Here is a 22,107-nt window from a genome sequence, read left to right as displayed (position 1 = left end):
CCCCTAAATATTGATGTACCCATAGACTTTGTACACTCTCCTCTTCTGTTCTATCTTAGTTACCTCTTCAGATCTGGGCTTCATTTTTATTTCTATTCAAATAGCTGATGAAGTGTGTGTTTGTCCTTCGTTGCCGAAGAAGACCATATCATCAGAGAAATAATGACATGACTTGCACTTGACTTTGTTTTTGAGTGAGGGAGGGCTTCTCCTCCAGAGCCATGTGAATTCAGTGACCAGATGTTCATCAGGATGACTGAAGATGACCCAGGATGAGGCAACTGGAGTTAAATGACTTGCCCAAGGTCACATAGCTAGTGAGTGTCAAGTGTCTGAGGTAAGATTTGAACTCAGGTCCTCCTGACTCCTGCACTGGTGCTCTATCCACTGCACCACCTAGCTGCCCCTCAAATAGCTGATGATAGCTAGATCAATAGATATATGATTGATAGATGTATTTATACATACATATTTACATATATACATAGATTCATAAATATGTAGATCCAGTCCTAGTCTCATTCCTGAGCTTCAGGGTTATATCATCAACTGCATTTTGGATATTTCAATCTGGATTCATAAAAACATCTAAAATTCAATGGACTCATCTTTCCCCCTCTTCCAAAGGTACTTATTTGTATCAAAATTACTACCATTCACCCAGTCTCCCAGGTTTGTAATTTCAGAGCTATCTTCGTGTCATTTCTGCCTGTACAACATCTCTCAATTCAACCGTTCTTTTGACTCACACAGTCACATTCTTAATTCAGGTGCTTGTCACTTCTTGCCTAGATTATTACAATGTCCTCCTAAGTGTTTCCCTGTTTCAAGTCTATTTATTCCAAGATATTCTCCACATATCTAATAGAGTGATTTTCATTAAACACAGATTTGACCATGTCACTATCCTGCTCAATAAACTCCAGTGATGCCCTTTTTCCTATAGGATAAAATATACATTATTTTGATTAGTTTTTAAAGCCCCTTATAATCTGGCTCTAACCTTTCTTTCCAACCTCATGGAGCATTATTTCTTCCAAATATGACAATTAAGATAAACTAACCTTCATGCTGTCCCTGAGACATGGCACACCATCTTCCATACGTGTATTTTGTGTGGATTATCCCCCTGTCTGGAATGCACTCCCTGTTTAATTAATACTTCACTTATTGACTAATTGATTGATTGATTGATTGATTGATTGATTGATTGATTGAATTTCTCTATTCAAGATCTAACTGAAACACAGTCTACAGGTAACCTTTTCTGATTTCCCCAACTATAAGTGTCTCCCCACCCCCACATATAATTCATATAATTAACTACTTATTATATAATTCTTTTAATATTATATTAGATTATATAATGCTTATAAATGCTTAAGTAGTTCATATAATTAATTACTTTGTATTTATTTTCTTTATTATTATTTTGTATACTTATATAAAGTGTTTGGTGTCTTTGCCATTAGAATGTAAGTTCCTAGAGAATATAAATTCTTTGTATTTGTATCTTCAGTGCCTGGCATATGGCAATCAGTTAATTAATTTTTGCCAATTGATTGATTTCCTATAGACTCTGATCTTAGGATCCTGGAGAAACTGAGATCCTTAAGGAAGGTAGCCATAGTATAGTACAAAACCTTTTGATTCTGTTTCCAGAAAATTGGGGTTTGAATCTGGTCCATGCCATTTATTATGGGTGTGATTTCATCTGTCTGGACCTCAGTGAAATTAAATGATATTTTTAGGTGCCTTGCCATTCTAGGCTCTATGTTTCTTCTTCCAGAGTTAAGATTCTGTCAGGAATAGAAGGTAAAACTTCCTATGCTGTTCTAACATTTAGTGGATCCCAAAGCAACTTGGAGTTTGGAGATTAACTAGAGGAGTAAGAAAGCACTTATTGGAGGCTGCTATCCATACGGAGTTTTGCTGATGGGGCAAATCATTTTTAGTGTCTTGAAAGTACGTATTGTCTGGCTGGATATCAACCTGACAAGTAGACATCTAGACATTGTTTAAGAACCCCAAGTGAGGGAGAACCTATTATATCATGGGACAGCCCATTCCGCTTTTGAACAGATCATATCATTAAAGAGTGGATCTTTACATCAAGCTTAAATCTGTCTCTCTGCAGCTTCCACTCCTTGCTCCTAGCCCTTCCCTATGGAGGCAAGCAGAAAGTTCTCCTCTTTTTTCACATAACAGACCTTTAAGAACTTGAGGAAAATTGCCATGTCTTTCCCACAGCATTCTCTTCTCAAGGCTAAAAAGTCCTAATTCTCTTAACTGATCCTCATGTGGCATGTTCTATGATCTTCTCACCATTTCAGTCCTCTTCTTCTGGATATGTTCTACTTCATATGTCTATTTTCTAAGAATTGAATAGCAAATTCCAAAGGTGGCCTGATCAAGATATAACAAACTATTATTTTTATTAAAACATTGACTCTTTTAATGTAGCCCAAAAGTTCATTAGCGTTAGAATAATGGGTCTAGATCTGGAAGGAATGTCAGAAGTCATCTAATTCATTCCTTCATTTTACAGATGGAGAAATTGAGACCAGAAAGATGTATTGAATTATCCAATATAACACAGGTTCTTGGATGCCATAATGCATGTGGACTGGTAATGACTTATCGTCCTCTGAAATCCCTAGATTTTTTTTCTAATAATGGTTACCTAACCATGGCTCCCCTATTTTGTAATTTTGAAATCCTGCATATTAACTAGCCTCAAGAAACATATCTTGGCCTCCTTTTCCTAATATGTGTGCAATTTTAAAAATTTTGCATTCCTTTACTTAAAAGAAACAAGAAATGCAATTTAGGAGGATAATGGATGTTTTCACTGGTTTCCACCAACATTAGACTACTTTTTAAATTTCATTCATAATTTTTTTTTCTTTCTGGAAATGTTGCAGTCCATTGACTATGTTAATAACATGGTTGTATCTATGAAAATGCATGAAATTTCCGCAGCACCCTATGCCAGCTATCGTTGAGTGCTTGTAAAATCTGTTCAACAAGCAGTCCATCCTCAGAGTGGGAGGGCACACATCTGCTTGCTTTGGGGTCCAAGAGATGCTCTCCACATGGCTTCTTTCTATAGCCAAGTGAAAAAGCAACTAGGAGCCTGATTATCCCAAGACCTTGTCCACATGGCTCAAAGTTTAATGTCATCTAGGATTTATTCCATCATTTGAATAGTTTCAAGAGATCAAGGAAAAGGGTCAATACATTATCCATCATGCTTTTTTTCACCACTTCTTACAATCCATGCTCACAATCAAAACTTAAATTATTGAGTCTTCCCTTCCCTGCCCCCCAACTGCATTCTCCACACTTATCTAAGTAATGTATTCACTGTGAATCCGGATGGCTGAATCCTGTTCTATTGCTCCAATCTGAATTACAAGACCTAGAAAGGATGAAACTGTAAATAAAAGCAGAATGCACAAAGTCCAAATGACAGGTAAGCTAAATTCATTGTAAACTGCTCAGTTGCTTACCAGAAGTAGACATGATACAATTGTTTTTCAAGTCCTCTACTAAAAAAATGGTACACCCCCAGGAACTGCTATTTTTTTCTTCCTTCAGTATATTGCCTAATCATCAATTCAACAATATTTGTCATTTAGATAATTTGACCCAAGTTCTTTTCCCTTGGTCTATTTCTGTCTCTCTGTCTATGTGTTTCTCTGTCTCTGATACTGTCTCCATTCTGTGTCTCTCTGTCTCTGTCTCTGTGCTTCTGTATCTGCCTATCTCTCTGTTTCCTACACATGCACACACACACACACACACACACACACACACACACACACACACACATACACACACACTCAACTGTCTCCCTTCCATCATTTCTCTTCTATCCTTCCTTATTTGGTGCATCAAATGAGGAGCCAAAACACTTCTTTGCCATCTTGTCCCAGAGGGCAGTATATCAATAAGATTAGAACAACTTTTATGTAGGCTCAGGACATATCACAAACAATCTAATCCTGGAGCCTGGAAGACACTTTAATGGGTTGGAGGTTGACTACAATTATATTTACTAATATAAAAAACTCAAATTCACCCCAGACTTAAAGCAGAATAAATTGACATCTTCAGATTAACCTCAAAACATACATGGATTCATGCCTAATAAAGTCAGATGTCCCATATTAAAGAAAATGGTCCTAAATTCCCATACTGCCAAACAATGAATTCTCCCAAGTCACCAACACGGACACATTTTTGTCTCTCTTGGGATTCCAATCCCTTCTTGTTTCCTTTCACCAATCCCTTTTCCAATTCTCCTCTCTTGACATCCTTCCTTCTTTTTCCTCATCTTTTTTTTCTCACCTCCATGGTTATAATCCTCTTTGTCTAGGCATCACATTGTCAGAGAACACACTGGAGCTGAACAGTTACGTGTGGCCACTTGAACTTAAAGTATTTTTTTTTTTGTCCTGGAGATGATCATTCTAGGGAATGTCCCTCAAATTCCAGCGTCAGTCTCAACTATTACCACAATTCCATTGTTTTCTTGCCTTTTCTCCCGCTATACTCAATCTAGACTACAACAAATATAAAACACTTTAAAAGTCCTTGAATCTTGCGCAGGCAGATCCAAACCTTGTTGGTTTCATTTGGAGGACCCTACAGGTTATATCCCATCATTGATATGAATAGATGGAATGAGGTGAGCTTGGTCCATGAGGGTACTTAACTATAGTACATGCTCCCAAGACTCATATTCATTTTCCTCTTGCCCCTATCGATTCCTATCCAATTCAGATGACCATATATCTTCCACCATACAGACATATTCAAGTAAGGATTCTTTCCTGGTGGACATGCCCATATTCATGAATATTGTAGATATCCAGATATTGGTTATAATTAGCAGCAACAGAGGCAGAGTGACAAAGGGGACAGAGAGTTGGTCTTCAAGTCAGGTGGCACGGTGGATGAAGGGCTGAGACTGGAAGATCTGAGTTCAAACATGACCTCAGGCTCTTTCTAGCCTTATGATCTTCGGCAAGTCACTTAATCTGCTTGTCTCAGTTTCCTCAACTATAAACTGGTGATAATAATAGCACTTAGCTCCCAGGATTGTTGAAAGGATAAAATGTGATAATGCTTTTAAAGTGCTTGGCACAGTACCTGGAAAGTAATAGGCAAGATATAAATGTTAGCAATGATGATGGCAATGGTGATGATGATGATGATGACGATGGTAACTTAAGACTACATCTTATTTCTGACATATTTACTATGTGACCTTGGATAAACCACTAAACATCTCAGTGCTCTGGCCAACTCTCAAAGACCAGAGATGTCAAACACGTTGTCTGCTGACAACATGCAGAACACAACACTACTGAATGCTAACCAAACCAGATTACAATTTAATAAGGAAATATTAAATAAAACAAATAAATAAAAATACAATAAAATATAGATAATGTTAATATGTGATTTTTAAGTCAACATGTGGCACAAAGGATCTTTATGCATGGTTTAGTGGTCCTCTTCTCCTCTTACCTCATTTTCATTAGAGTTTGACATTACAGTTCTAAGATTCTAAGTTGCAGAAACATAATTTGGTATAATAGGTCTATTCCTATCCCTATCATTCTTTTTTTTTTCAAATCTGCAGGATGATTCTTTGATATTTGCTTCCATGGACCACAGCCAAAGCACCTTCTCTGTGGCCACTGATGTCACACATTTGAAGGGAGACTAAGAGTTTTGGTAAGATTCTTCCCTAGTTCTAGAGTAAGATAGGATAGTCTCCATCTATTTCTGACATTACAATGCATTCACAAGAAAGTCAAGCATTTGATAATTGAATACATTATTTATATATAAATATGTTGGTAAGAAAATCCCCATAGATGATATTAATTAATAAATGTTATTTTATCTACCTTCTTTGCTTAAGCTGAATAAATATTTAAATGCTTCAAGGCTATAAAGAGTATTATTATTGTAAGTAGCATATGTATACATGCACATATATGTACAGACCCCAGAGCAATGCACATAGTCACATTAAGCTCCATCTCTTAAGCGTATGTGCTCACAAACAGGCAGATGCATTCATTCAGTCAAAAAAAATTCTCAACAAAAATGGATAAAGGAATAGGACAGATTGATTGATTAATAAGTTAGAAAACTTAACTAAAAAGGCTAATATGACAGACCAGGAAAATAATAATAGAGACAATGAAAGTAGCAACTCATATTTATTACATACAATTCCACAGCATTCGTGATTGTATTAAGTAAATGGTTTTTCCTTCTCAGTGTATTCAGCTATTTCTGACAGCTACTGCTTCTCTGAGCAAATCATCAAAGTAGCTATAGAGAGGACACAAAATAATGTGCACATTTGATGGGGAAGAAGAGTGATAGAGGGTGTTTTTCAGGACTCTGTTCATTTTATTGACATTGATTTATATTCTCCTTTGAACTGAATTCTTAGGAATCTTTATTAATGAATATATGTTGTAGGATGTGTGGGCATCCTGTAACCTAAGCAATTGTCTGACATTTTATAGATCATCACCTTTACCTTCATGATCAGTTTGTCTTTATTCTAAATTTAGGCTTTTTTGGGTTCTATCCATTTCCAAAGGTCACATCTGTCTAATTAACTCCATAAACTGAGTGGTTCAAAGAAGGAAAATTAAAATAATCAAGGTCCAGGACCTGCAGGTGTTGCAGCTATAATGTAGAAAATGCCTAATATGGTTCTCATTCACACCTTCAAAGAATTTTCGGGATAGTCCTTGACTGCATATTCTAATAATGTCATGGGATCACAGAGGCTCGTGGCGTGAAGGATGGCAGTTCTAACACTGAAGTCCATGTTTATTACTTGGTAAACTTGGCATAGATTTTAAGTATTAAACCATTTCTTCAGAACACTCCCTGCTGCAAATCTACACTCAGTACTCAAGCCCTGATGTTTAAAGTCACTGTTTTTTCAAGTCCATCCTATAAATACCCAGAACTCAGTCAAATGGAAGGTTCTGGTTTAAATCTCTTGAAAAATAGAAGTATTTCTTATCTGAGCCCTACATCTAGCTTCACTGGGCTTCAGAATAAATATTTTATACCGAAGCTTAGCAGGCACTGGCTACATCAGTTTTGGAGTAGACTCTGAGACTCTGACCAAAGCATATCTCAGCCTCTTCCTCCATTTCTTTGGCCTTAGATGTCCACATCACTATCCATCCTTCTCCTAGCTCTGTTTTATTTCCTCCTGTCCTTGTTCTAAAAGATTTTCTGGTACATTGTTACTTCCATCGCTCCAATACAAACAGTTTATCTTGTATTCTTGACATCTCTCTCAGATTCCACAGTTCCTCTAATAATTTTTCCCAAACTCTTTAGATTACCAAATCCTGTTGGACTTGAAGACAGGAAGACCTGAGTTCAAATCCTGCCTCAGAAACTCACTAGCCATGTAACCTTGGTCAAGTCCTTCAACCTCATTCATCCTTAGTTTCCTCATCTATAAAATGGAAATATTATATAAGAGCACTTACCTCACAGTCCTGTGATAAGGATCAAATGAGATAACACCTTTATAACACTTTGGAAAATGATTATATAAATGGTCACCTATATAAATGGTCACTATTATTATTAGTTACCATCACTTTAATATCATCAATGTTCTTGGTCCAATGTGGATAACTATCTTCCTTGCAAATGTCAACATTTCCTTTTCTTATGTGGGTTAGTGTGTGGATGAAGGCCCTGTCATGCCCAGGGTTCAGTCCCCAGAAAGTCTCAGCCACTTAGTTTCCCTAAGTGGCACCACCCACCCATTTCCATTAACACATCCGTATTTCCACTCCCTCTAGCTCTGCTCTTCCTGTTTTTCTCTTTATATCCTCCTGCCCTTGCTCTCACGCTAATATTCAGAACTATGCAGTACAGGAAGTGATAGTTTTTTTTCCTGTTTTAAGAATGATAAACATTTCCCATCATTGTGAAATATAAGTAGTCATTGATTTCTATCATAATGCTTAAAAATACCTTAGATTGCATATTAATGCTTTAATATAATAATTCTCAAATGTTTTGGTCTCAGGAAACCTATAAAGTATTAATTATTGATGATCCTCCAGAGCTTATATTAATGTGATTTTTATCTATTGGTATTTACGTACTAGAAATGAAAACATCTTAGTATTATTACGAATATAATTTAACCCTTATGTGTTCCCTGAAGGGAACTCAGGGACCCTGAGGGGTCCTTGAACAACACTTTGAAAATAACTACTTTAATATACCATTCCTCTCCCTCCATACACCTCTTCAATGCATAATCCCATTAGGGAATCAAAATTTTTTTAGATAATTTCTCCCTCTAAGAGCATTTAGGGTATCAATTATTAGAGATTATGCATGCCCAAATCTGCAGTTCATTTGTCCCCATAACCTGTTTGTCCCAGAAATCTCAATATCTCCCTCTCCATGGATTCTGTACTTCCTTGATACTTCCTCTGAAAATGTAGTATTATATTACACAGGCAAGAGGTATTATATAAATGGAAGCAAGAAAGACGAGAAAGAATAAAGGAGAGTGAGGAAAGAGGTAGGTGAAGGAAAAGAATATGAATGCATCATACTAGCAGGCATTATAATAAGGCATATACTTATATTTAAAAAAAAGAAATACAGTGATTAGTCCCAAACCTATGTATATGACAGATCTAAAGGGTCATGACTAATTGGATGTAACTATCCTGTGTCTCCATCTGGAGTTATAAAAATATTGCCATTCTCTCTGTGGTTCTGTCTAGTCCAACATACAAAACCACCAATTCAGATTAAGTTAGTGTACTCTCATCTTTACATATTCTGCAGATTTAGCTTATAGCAGCTTTGAAAGAGTGCGCATCTTTCAGGAAATCAGTTTTGGGGGGGTCAAAGTAAGCACTTGGCATTACTTTTGAAAAAGCCACTGACAGCTGTCATTAACAATGAAGTGAAACTGTTGTCACTGTCCTTAGTACATGAATACATATTGTGTCCAGCTGAACAAGCTCTTGCAGAGGCTACCCAGAAATCTGTTCCAGTCATCTGCTCTGAGATCCCTAAAACAATAGTTTCCTGTCCTAATCTTAACATTTTCCGGGAACAAGATTCATAACGTTCTTTAATGATCTATTTCAATGTTTACGGCCTTTTGACTCTGATGGCTCCGGACATTTATCCTTGTGTCTAGCCTATCTCGTGACCTATCTGTATGAAGATAACAATGACTCTATTCCATGCCAAGATGAAATATGCTGCAAATAGAAGTCAAATACTTTATAAATTTATGCACACACAGCCACAAAAACTCTCAACAAACATATGAAGACCTAACCCCAGAATGACATTTGACTCTTACCTTAGATGTTTCCCAATTGTGCCTGTGCTGAATGAAGTGGAAAGTAGCAACACTGCCCCCTGAATATCCAGGAAAAATATACTTCTGAGACTGAAGTAGTGAAAACATTTATTTTTACATAAAATATGGTCAATTCTTTTCTATGCAAGAGTCATTTTCTGAAAATCTGTACCAAGACCACCATAAAAACTTAACCTGCACACCACCCCTCTTCTTCCTGATAACTAACAGAAAAGTACTTAAAGAAAAGTGGCTTCCTCAATGGTCTCATCTACCAGTATATGTAACATTTCAAACCTAGAATCCTTCACCTTTCCGATGAGAACAGGAATAAAGGTTTCATCTTTTCCCTAGAAGATTAGTCATTGCCTTTAACCTGAGTCCAGCTGTCTTTTGGACTTGTTTGTATTTACATTTTTGTAATTATTAACCTCATTATTCTGGGTCAACTTTTTCACCCCATTTCATACCAATCTACCCCTGCCTCTCAGAATCCCTCATATTTATTTTTTCTTATGGCTTAGTTATATTTTTCTATTAATTAGTTCTATTCTATTAATTCCTATGCTACAATTTGTCAAGCCCTTTCTCAATCAATGGCCATCTTCACTGGTTCTTCTTTATTGCTCCCCCAAAAAAAGGGGGGAATATTTGGGGACCTTTCAACCTTTAACTGCCTAGGGGCATATGCCAAGTTTGCCTGGGTCAATGTATAGGATTAGGTCAATAACTTTTGTCATGATTCCAACTGGTCTTCCAGAATGGTTGAACTATTTCCAAGATCCTCTAACATTATAATATTGTAGCATGAATCCAACAGATCTCTAAACATTGACTTTGTCCATCTTTTATCATCTTTGCCAATTTTCTGGGTATGAGGCAAAAACCTTAGAGTTGTTATGCTTTGCATTTCTTTTAAGGTACTGTAGAAAAAACATGAGTTCAATTCAAATTGTGCCTCTGATGTTTACTGCCATTTGCTTCCTCTTAAGAAACTCCCTCTACCCCTTTACCCTGATGGACCTAATTAATCCTCCCCTCCTTTTTAATTTAACTACCCTGGATGTCTCACCTTTCATGGCCTGAACTCTTTGATGTAGCTCTCTTGTTCCTTACCCAAATGCTGCCTCCAAGAGAGGGAAACACTTAAGGTACCTTTGATGCAATACTTAAGGTATACTTGATGCATACTGTACCTCCTCATATTTATGAAATTTTATTTTCATTGTTGCATTATTCTCCTTCACCCTTAACCTCCAACTTCTGTTATCACTGGAACTTACCTGTCTTGTATTTTACATCTCAAGATAAGGTTCTTTGTGCCTTACAAGGTGACAACTATTTAACCTGATGAACTGTTTTGGAAAAATATTCTAAAGAATGAGGCTGTAATGTTCTCACTCGAATTATAATAACAACCAGAATAATAACAGCCACAGCAGTAACAATTCCAAGTAAAAATTATTTCACATATCTAATCTATGGAAAGTATACTGAAAACCACAGACTGATATAGGACTTTAATATCACCTTATATATAAAAAAATCCCACATATTATAAAGTGCTTTATCTCTATATAATTTATTATCTTCCAGAATAAGGATTTGTTGCACTAACCCATCCAGTCTCATCAGATTCTCTCATAAGATTCACTAAGTGGTCAATAGCACATATTTATGAAATGCTTGGCTCTTTGTGGCCTATAGTTGTAGAACAGGGATTCTCTTTATGAAAAAGTCACTGATTTATTTCTGCGAATCAAATCCAAAGCCTAGCATTCATCAATATTATGCTCTAACCCAGAGTTGTTAAACTCATGGCCTACAAGGTGGTATAAGGTGACAAAACTTTAAATGCCCTATGTGGATTAAAATGCAATTCAGAAATGTTTAACAAAATAAATAAAAATGCAATGTAACATAGATAATGTTCTTTTGTGGGTTTTGAAGTCAATACTCTGTCTGAAGGTATCTATTTCTACTGGAGTTTGATACTTCTACTCAAACCAGTTGGGGTAGCCTTCTCAAGCTACCATTTTGCTGATAGTTAGCCCTGACATGGGCTGTGCAAACTCTCATTGACTTTGTACCTCCTCTCTGAACCCGGTCCCCCTTCACCAAATTGTTTGTTGTCAACATGGAGTGTCTGAAATGAGCTTCATTCCTAACCTGACTTTTCAGAATCTGTGTCTTTCTTCAAGGTCCTCTCCCAGGTGCTGCCTAAGATCTTTCTGTGATCTCTTTTACTCTCTGTATCTAGTTTTTTGTTCCACCTTCCTTCCTTAATTGTCCTTCTAGTACATATGTGGGTGTACCAATTGTAACTACAGTAGAACTTAAGTAACTGGAGAATAGGAGCTATTTAATTTCTGTCTTTTCATGTGCCTGGTACATAGTAGACAGATGATAAAACCTTGTTGAAGTGAATTATATAGATCCCCATATTGTCTCACAGGAAAGCCACAGAACCAGAAAGGAAAAATATTTTGGAAGGAAATTTGGAAGGAAGGTAGGAAAGGAGTGTGGGGCAGGTGGAAATATACCATATGTGGATTCAGAACATCTGAGTTTGAATCTTAATTGCCACTAAATTGCCCTACGATCTTGGAGCCTTTATTTTCCCACCTGTAAAATGGGAGCATTGAACAATTGATCCTTAAGGTCCCTTGTGATTCGAATTCAATTAAAATCTGATTCTTCTAGAGTTACAGCAAGAGACAGTAGGAGGGAAGTGGAAGAGAAGAGCTTGAATCTGTTATGTGCTTCTTCCAGGACCTGGTTAAAGCACAAATGTGACTTTAGAAAAGTGGGGAGAATTGTTGAGGATGATGGTAATGGTGCATGATAGAGAACAAAATATTGACAAATAAAAAAGGGGCAGAGAAATGACTAAGAAGGAGCTGAAGGGGTCCTCAGCGTTCATAGAGTCAAGCAGTCTAAAGTTCTCATCTTACACATGAAGACACTAAGTCTTACACACAAGTAAGATATGATTTGAACCCCAAATCATCTAACTCCATCATCAGGTCTCTTTCCACTACGTTCCCTCCCTGTTATGGGACATTGTTCAATGAACACTTTTAAAGAGAAAAGGGATAAATGAACCTTAAGAAAACCATGATTTTAAACTTTGAAAAATTCTGTTCTATTTATCTGTCTCCCTTTATAACATTCATAAATTTTAGTGTTCATTCACTTCTGCTGGTTCTGTTATTTATCCAGTAAACCTCCCAGAATAACAACAATTCACCAGGGATTACTGCTTACTTGATATATTTTAGGTACTTTCTCTCTCTCTCTCTCTGTCTCTCTCTCTCTTTGTCTCTTTCTCTCTCTGTCTCTGTCTGTCTCTGTCTCTGTCTCTGTCTCTCCTCTCTCTCTGTCTCTGTCTCTCTCATTGTTTCTGATACTCTGCCTCTATTTCTCTTTCTCTCCTCTCTTATATACACAAACACAAATCTCTCTTTTTTCTCTCTGATTATGCCTCTCTCCTGCCTACTTTTTGCTCTCTGCCTTTGAATCTCTCTCTCAACACACACATAGACACACTTGCACACACACACACACACACACACAGAGAAATATACACATATATCTTTCTTCAAAAGAAGAAACAAATAGCATTTAGTCAATGAACTGTTATATTAAAATCAGGAGACTCATTGTACATTATGGCACTAATAGGAAAAGAATACCCTAATGTAATTAACGCCTTTATAAAATAGAAATTTAAAAAACAATTCACACAAAACTCATTTGAATGAGTCAGTTAAAAAATTAAAAGCTTGAATTCAGTTGAACAAATGAATGTCTGCCTAAATTATCCTTGAAAAATGGTTCCATCTGTGGGTTTTCTTTTTTTTTCCACTTAAAGTTCTGTTGATGTTACATGGATGCACTCTAAGCCTTGGTGTTGGCAATATAAGTAAAGAAGGATGAAGATTGTGATTCTCTGACTTATCTGATCAAGGTAGATAGTCAAAATGGATAGTTCAGTTTTTTTAGCATTTGCATTACATAGTTGGACCTTCCATCTTTATAAAATATTTGACAAAATGCCATCTAGTTCTGTGCTGTGTGGATATGCCCCAGATATGTGATCATGTGCTCTCCAGGACCCTGTTGTCTGACTTAAGCCTTGGAAGAATTCATCCTTGTTTCTCTGGGCCTCCTCTGGCATCCACTCCTCCTTATAAACTTACATGTGGATACACACCCACACCCACACACAGCCACACACACACACACACACACACACACACACACACACACACATAAAGAGTGGTAATTCCTGCTAGAATGTGGAATGGGCTGTAAGCAGGACACTTTTGGGAATTGTCCTTGTTGGTGAATGGCAATCTTACATGCACATTAAGATGTGTGGGCATCAGCTACTTTGTGGAAACAGCTAGCTGCAGCTCAGTAATGATCCCACTTGTCCTGGAGATTGGCTCAGTCCAGAATAAGAATACTGGAGGGGATAGGTGGCATATTCTGCACCCTCATTCTAAAGTGAGGAAAAGCATGTTATGTAAAGGAGACTCAGGATGCATGTTATCTACAGAATGCCTATCAAATTGTCCCATGATCTGAGAAATACTCCAAAATAGCTAAGGGAAAGTAACATGAGGTGGGAGTGAAATGCATCCTAACACCCCCACCCCATTTTTTTTTTAATTTCTGAAGGAATCCCCCAAAGGATGTGTGTATCTAAAACTACAACAGTCAAATGAAGCATAAAAAAATGACTCAACCAACCAACTTTTCCTTTATGTCTTTCTCCACACTATTCTGCTCACCACACCCTCCTCCCTTCTCCCTATTTTTCCACCCTTCAGTCCCACCCTGCCCAAGGTTGGATGTAGTCTCTCCCCTCTAGAATTTCACATGAACCTCCTCTGAATATTTACTTCCTCATTTGCATTGTAGTTATTTGTACGTACATCTTAACTGATCTACTAGATTGTAAACTCCTCAGAGGCAGGGCCAATGCCATTTTTAATTGTTATACCTCAGAACCTGGCATAGTGCCCCAAATAAAGTGAAATGCACCCATTCACATTATGCCACATAGGATGGGTAGCGTTACGCCACTTGAAGGGTAATCAATGTTTTCAGTGGCTTGACTAAAGTCATCCTTCACAGACAAAGGCTTTTTAGTAAATATTAAGGGGGAGAGGGGAGTTGATTAAATTGTTCGCTACTTAATCTGTTTCTAGGATGATATATAGACACAGACAAAGAAGAGTTAAGAATGAAAGGTTGAAACCAAGACCTTGCCTGTCTAAATGCTCTCCCTGCTTCTCTCAATGTGCACCTCCTTCCCATTCTCTAGCCTCTTTCTTGACCTCCCCATCACAGAACTGACAGGCCTTAGGGAGGATGAGGGAAAAATTTAATACAAAAATAAACCTGTCATCTTTATAGACAAAAGTGTCAGAGCTCAAATATTAGTGGTGTTTCAAAAGAGGAGGTAATGTATTTGTCTTTCTCCTGGCTGAACTGTTATGGTTATTCAAAATGAAAAGTCTCTTCATGTTGGTAGATAACAATTGGATAACAAAATTTACGTATTCAAGATATTTGTATAAAGAATTATACATATTGTTTATGTTCATTTGAGCATCTAAATCTACATATCCGAATGTTGGGTGAATATTATATAAACATACAAAAACACATGTGTGTTTGAATGTGTAAATAAACATAGGTGTGTTGGTAAATATTCATCCAGAGTACTGGGACATAGTTGACAGAAGACCATCCTTGGCATCAGGAAGGCCTAGATTCAAATCTTACCTTTAACATATACTAACTGTGCAACCATGGACAATGAGGTGGTAGTCAAATGTATCTTAGTATCATACAAACTCACTCCCACACTCACCCCTACTCCAATTCTTTAAGATGTTTTAGGTGAACTACTGAGCCATATCAGTGGAAGAAATTTCTATACAAGGAGTCTCCTTCACTGAAAAATTCACTTTCATACCATTTTAACGGGTCATGGGTGGGGGTCCTATGCATGGAGAAACAGACAGAGAAAGAGAGAGAAAAAAGAGAGAGACAGAGAAAGATGAGAGATATAGGCATGTCTACATACCAAGATAAGGATCAGTGTAGGTCTACCTTTCTTTCTTTATGTGTGTGTGTTTTTGAAATTCATAAATTCAGCAAGATACCCAACTTTATTTAAAGATGCCTGAATTCGCTACATAAAATGTCATTTATTTCTCTCTACCAAATTATTTCAGAATTAGTCTCTTTACTCATATAATCCCAGGTAGAGAAGCCTTTTCATCTCATCCCCTTCTTTCCATACACACACAAGATATTTTGAAATTCTTATTTGGTGTTATATGGTTATATGGTCACTTGTTCATTGAGTTCATTGAAAAGCTAGGCCTCGAACCTCAATCTTCTAATTTCTTTGTATTTTTCCCTATACCTTTTAGGATCTGTCTGTTTTTTACATTACTATTCCATTTGAGTACATGATGAAGCCCTTGATAAAAAAAAAAAAGTGAAAGTTAATTGCAGAATGGAATCTGACAATACAAGAAGCCCAGTCTAGTCTAGGAAGAACCCTTATACCAAGGACGAGTTTCTGTCATAGTTACAAAAAAGGCATGAACACCAACTTGCAAAGCAAATTGCTTTCTCTCCATAATATATGATCTCTTGCTCCAGTAAAGCCACTTTTTAATGAGTTGGTAGGTAAATATGGAACTAGATGGGGAGAATTAGTTCATGCTTGTGAGGTTTCCAATATTGAGAGTGAAATGAAGATACAGATAGCAATTTGAATCTAATTTTCAAGCTTGCATGGATGAAGGGTCACAGAGGGAAGCTGAGGCTTATCAGGATATTGGGGGTGGGGGGAATGGGGGTGGGAGAGAGAAAGAGACAGAAAGAGCCTAAGAGAAGACAAATATTTCTGGCTCAAGAGGCAAGGACAAACAGGCTATAAATAAATAAGACAGAGGGATTCAAACAGCACAAATGGAAGGAGTGGAAGCAATCTCCAGTCAGTAGGCCAGGGCACAAGTAGATCATCGTGCACAATATTTAGGAAAATAGGACACGTGACAGTGGATGCAGTTAGCCTGTGACAGATGTCGCAGCTAGTGCCTTAATAATGCTACTATACCATAGTTACATACATGTAGATATAAAGATGATAGAAACAGAGATATTTAAAGAGAGAAAGTTTCTCCACTGGAGTTCTCTGTCCTGATTAAAGACCTGGATAAACACATCTACATGTTGGCATGTTTGTGTACAGCACACACACACACACAATTGTGTGTGTGTGTGTGTGTGTGGTATCATTGGTCCTCTTTGAGAATGAAGGAAAAACAACAGCAGTGTGTGTGTGCATGCATGTGTGTGTGTGTACATGTGTATAAGATCTGTGATTTCATCATTGTAGAAAACTCATATTAAAGAAACTCCCCACACCAAGGAAGACTGATAACCAGTCCGTGCCTTTTATAGAATGTCTGCTCAGTCAATGAAAGGGTTAAGTGATATGCTCACAGTCACATAATTTCTATGAATCCAGGTCTTCTAATATTCTCTCCATGATCCCACATAGTCTTTCACTCAACTGAATTGTAAAACAATTAGAGGCAGCGCTAAAATCATAGACTATCTAAATGCAAAGAAAGAAAGCATATTGTCTTGGAGAGAGTACTGTACCTTGAGTCAAGGAGACTGTAGTTCAAATTTTACTTCAGATAGTTATTACATGATATAGGACACTTAGCTCTTCTGGATCTGTTTCCTCATCTGTAAAATGAATTGGATTCAGTGATTTCTAAGGTCTCTTCCAGTTTTCAATCATTGATCCTTTGACTCAGAAATCATCTAGTTCAACCTTGTCAATGAACAAATAGGAAAACTCAGGCCTATGCATGTGATGTGGCTCTTTCCAAATAATGAAAAATGTTAAAAGAGCCTGGACTCCTGGTATTCACATGCATTTCTTTCCACTAACTCTAATCCAGAAATTCTTAACATTTTTCATGTCATGCGTTTATGTGTGTCATGGGCATAGATCCCTTCAGTAGGCTGGTAAAGACTATGGACTCTTTCTCAGAATACTGTTAAATAATTGAAGGAAAGGTTAAATATCAGTTAGATGTTAGTGAAAATAAAGATGGAATTTTCCCATCCAAATTCACAGACCTCATAAAATATATCTAGTGGTTCATACATCCCCAAGTTACGTGGCTACTCTAGACACAAATTCTTGTGTTGTGGTCTTTGATGTAATTATTAGGCTCATGAGGAAATAAATTATTTTATTAATGGATACATCAATGTAGTCAAACTGGTAAAAATGCTATTTTTTCCAACTATTGAAAGCTTAAACAACTGTAACAAAAACAGATTTAACAAAGTCTATATATAACAAAGCAAAGCGTTCTAAAGAAGTGAAAATTAGCTATCTTTCCATCAGACAAGGAAGTTCAACTAATTAGGTGACTTGCATTGGAATTGAGGTGGAAACAAATAGTGTTTGGTTAACACCTGCTATTTAACCAAAATATCACCAAACTACTAGAATTAGGAAGTCAGCAAGCATTTACTAAGCACCTACTATATATCAGGCACTGTATTGTTCCCTGGGGATACAAAGGGGCAAAAACAGATCCTGCTTTCAAGGAGCTTATAACCCAGTGACAGACGCAGCATGCAACAATTGTGTACAAACAAAATATATACATGGTGTGTGCCATATACTACATAGTATATTACATGCATACACTATCTATCTAATGTATGTATGCTTGTATATACATGGATATGTATATGTGTATATGTGTATTTATATACATATATAAACATATATGTGTGTGTGTGTATATATATATATATATATATATATATAGAGAGAGAGAGAGAGAGAGAGAGAGAGAGAGAGAGGCTTTTATTACATGATGCATTTATCCAGTTTGGTCGTTAAAATGTCCCACAGACTAATGATCTGAGCTTATTTCATTTTAACTTTCCTGTAATGTAGATCTTGCTATTGATAGAGCTTAAAATAGAAAACTATTCTGAGTCACCGTACTGGCAGTTGTTTACTATTTTTTAAGCTTCCAGAACATCAGTAACTAAACAGAACGTGTCGTGATACACATGACCTCTTTCTGCTCTATGAGAATGAATATTCTGATGTAGTCTGTCCCACATACGTGTCGCACACATTGGCTAGATAATCATGGGATGCCACTGACATCATAAACAAACATACATCTATAACATCTCTAGCAAATAAAGCTCTTTGTTGTCTGGCACCAGCCTGCCTTTCTAGGGGTAATGCATATGACTGCTCTTCATGCGCAACATATTCTAACCAAATGTCTTATCCTTATAAATAACATTTCCCCTTCCATTATTAATGCCCTCACTGCTCCAATTTCCTTTTATTTACTTTATATGCTATACTTATTTATAATAACCATTATTATAGCATTTATATAGTATTTTAATGTTCGCAAAGCAATTGGTGAATATTAGCTTGTTTGATCCCCACGACAACCCTAAGAGGTAGGTTCTATTATTATCTCCATTTTATAAATGATGAAACTGAGGAAGAAATCAAGTGATTTGCCTAGAGTCACACAGCTAATAAGTGTCTGAAGCTAGATATGAAATGAACTTAGGTCTTGGTGATTTCATGGCCAGGGCTCTATCTACTGTGCCCTTGAGGGTAAAAAATGTTTATATTTGTCCTTGTAATGCCAATGGATAGCATAGTTCCTAACACATTAATTTATGTTTAATGGATGAATGAGAGATAAATTCATAAAAAAAATGATCAGAACAGGAAGAACAGAGAATACCAAGCAGTTTTGAAGGGTTAGGAGTCAAGTTTGAATTAGGTAATGGGTCAGAAATGGGAATATTCAAGATAGGGCTTGACTAATCAAGCTGACACAGGACAAGAAAGTAAACATTAAGTTGCTATGGAATGTAGGGAGACAGAATCAGAACTAGGAGCTACATAAAAAAGCATCTAGTTCAAATGCCCAAAAGACTTAGAAGAGACGTTATGTCTCCAAGTTGCCAGAGCTAGTTAGTAGCAAGAGATAGGATTGGAATCCAGGTTTATGAAATCTCAGTGTAATGTTCCACGAAAAAGACTAAGTGGAATGGATCAGATCAAAGGCATGTTGGTAAATGTGAGTCAACCACCTCTTGGGGGAAAAAATGCATGCACAACATATTTTTAAGCTGAATCTGAATCGTTATGATTTTCTCCATGGCTCTCTTTAGTCTAGAACAATTAAAACAATAAACTGAGCCCTGATTTGTAGCATTTCCCCATTTCCAAGATACAAATATTCACACTGAAAATTTAACAATCAACTTGCCAGCTAGAGTTGGGCCCCAGTACGCCTGTGACTCAGATCCAGACAAATAAAAAAGAAAACTATTTAAGGCGTTGCAAACAATTCTTCACCCATCAGAAGTAAACTCGCAAAGGGCTCTCAAAAATTAAGTGAATTTTTTTCACCTTATTCCTCTACACGTCAATTCCAAATGCTACTTTTCATTTTAATGAAATCACATTTGATCACTTCTTATTCTTGGCTCATTCTGTGCAAAGGTATTTTCATAAAAATATCACCCATATGTTTCTGATTCATTTATACATAACTTACCAAAACATTGTTTTATAAGAGATATCTGATGCCAAGAAGTATTCTGAGCAGTTTTAAATACAACTTTACAAGTGCTTTTACCCCACTGGAAAAATAACAAAATAATCAGCTACATATTATGAAAACAATACTATAATCAATAGCTTAATAGTCCAAGTTTACTCCTATGATTACATGAAATACCTCTTGGAAATAAAATGTTTCTTTCTTTCTTTATTAAAATAAAGCGTACCCTTCTTTGAGTTTCCAATAGATTATCTCTTTCAGTATTTGTTTTTTTTTTTTACCAGAATGCTTTGCCACTCAGAATAGCTATTTCATTTTCAATATTTTTAAAGTTTTATTGCTGTTTTTTGTTTTTCCTTTGCAGTAATTTTTCATTACTTCCCACCATTGAATTCTCCTTTGTCATAATGAAAAGTGCTTAATAGAATGACTTCATCTAATAGCACATGCAGCATACTGCACCAATCATCCCCTTCCCCAAGCTTTTGGTGGAAGAAGGAAAATATGCTTTATCATTGATTCTCTGGAGCTGGATTTAGTCATTAAAAGCAACTTGAGCTAGGCTGCCTTTTATCGTTGTTTTCATTTACATTCTAGTAATCATGTTGTGTGCCTGGTTCTCCTTGTGTTGTTTCCTTTGATCTGTGACAGTTCATAAAAACAGTCTTGCTGTTTCTCTAAATCTCCTCCTATTTGTCATTTTTGTTGCACAATAATATCTAGAAGGTTATTTTAGCTATTTTTTTTTAAAGAGTCAATTCATTAGCTATTATCATAATTTTTAAAAATAGCCATGCAGGTCAACATTTCACCTCTGCAAACTTTACTTACCATGAGTTTTGAAATTGACTGAACACAAAGGAGGAGTCAGAGGCAAGTGCCTCATATACTGCATTTGTAGATGCAAACAGACACAAGTGCTACTGTTATTATACAGTACAGGGACCAAAAAGCTGCCTGATGATATCACATTTATATCATCCTTTAAGAATGTTATCTTTGGAACACATTTGTTAAATAATAAAAATAGTTAGTATTGATAGGATATATTAAAGCTTTCAAAATATTTGACAAAAAGTATATCATTTTATCTTCACAACCCTGAGAAGTAAATGAAATGATTATCCTTATTTTACATACGAGGAAACTGAGGTACATAGAAAGTCGCACAGAGTCTGAGGCCGGATTTGAACTCAAATTTTCCTGACTCTGAGTCCAACACTTAATCTGCTATGCCATTTTAGGAATACATCATAGATAATCATGGGAAAACAATTGAAAATGTAATGTCTGAAATAAGTGAGAAGGGCTCCATAGTAGGTTGGGGAAATCTCATTTTAATGAATGGTCATATTTCCTGGTATAATACGTGGGGTTATTTTTGTTTCTTTGCTTGTTTTCCCTGGGCACTCTGTGAGCTCTCATGTCTCATGCAGCCTTAGGATTCTGAAATATTAAGATCTGGTCCATGTAGCATGCTGTAATGACTCTAAAGAAGCTTATTGCAGCCACTCTTTGCCAGAATGAATAAGAGTAAATTCCTTAATTGTCCCTATTTAAAAGATCAGAGTGTTATTGCCATTGTATATCTGTGAATACCAGAATAACCATAAATTAAAAAGCAGAATGCACAAACATTTTTAAGTCAAATGTCCAAGTTCTTTCTATATATATATTTTTAACTACCTACCAAAATACATCAACACATTTGTAACGTGGTACACAAACATCCACTAGTGTGCATCACAAGACAAGTGGATGCATGTCTTGGTAAATGGGAAACTGAGTAATGAATACGTACGTAAAAAGGATAGAAAAAAGAAGAGAATGCAAATGGAGTGTAGGTTTGAGAGGAGGTAGGCGACAAACAGAGCAATAAAACTTGTCACCACAAACTGCTAATGCTTATGAATTTGAATATATTGAGAGATCTAAATACCTGATAGGTCTAAAGGTGTACAAAACAACTAAAATGAGATCTTAGAAAAATCACTTCCTTTAAAGACATGGCATTCA

General features: G+C 36.4%; 1 protein-coding gene across 2 annotated transcripts in view; it reads left to right on the top strand.

Moving 5' to 3' along the window:
- Positions 1-22,107, top strand: part of CHRM2 (cholinergic receptor muscarinic 2) — a 201,496-nt gene that overhangs the window by 148,811 nt on the left and 30,578 nt on the right. The window contains exon 3 of one of the 2 annotated variants that reach the window (XM_072652627.1): positions 5,654-5,748. The exons of the other annotated variant lie outside the window; for it this stretch is intronic. The gene's annotated coding sequence lies outside the window, so the exon portion shown is untranslated. The remainder of the gene's footprint in view (positions 1-5,653; positions 5,749-22,107) is intronic. 2 annotated transcript variants of the gene reach the window in all.

Source organism: Notamacropus eugenii, chromosome 3 (assembly GCF_028372415.1).
Source record: "Notamacropus eugenii isolate mMacEug1 chromosome 3, mMacEug1.pri_v2, whole genome shotgun sequence".
NCBI lineage: Eukaryota > Metazoa > Chordata > Mammalia > Diprotodontia > Macropodidae > Notamacropus > Notamacropus eugenii.
Note: the sequence above shows the minus strand (reverse complement) of the source record. Positions and strands in the feature narration are given on the sequence as shown.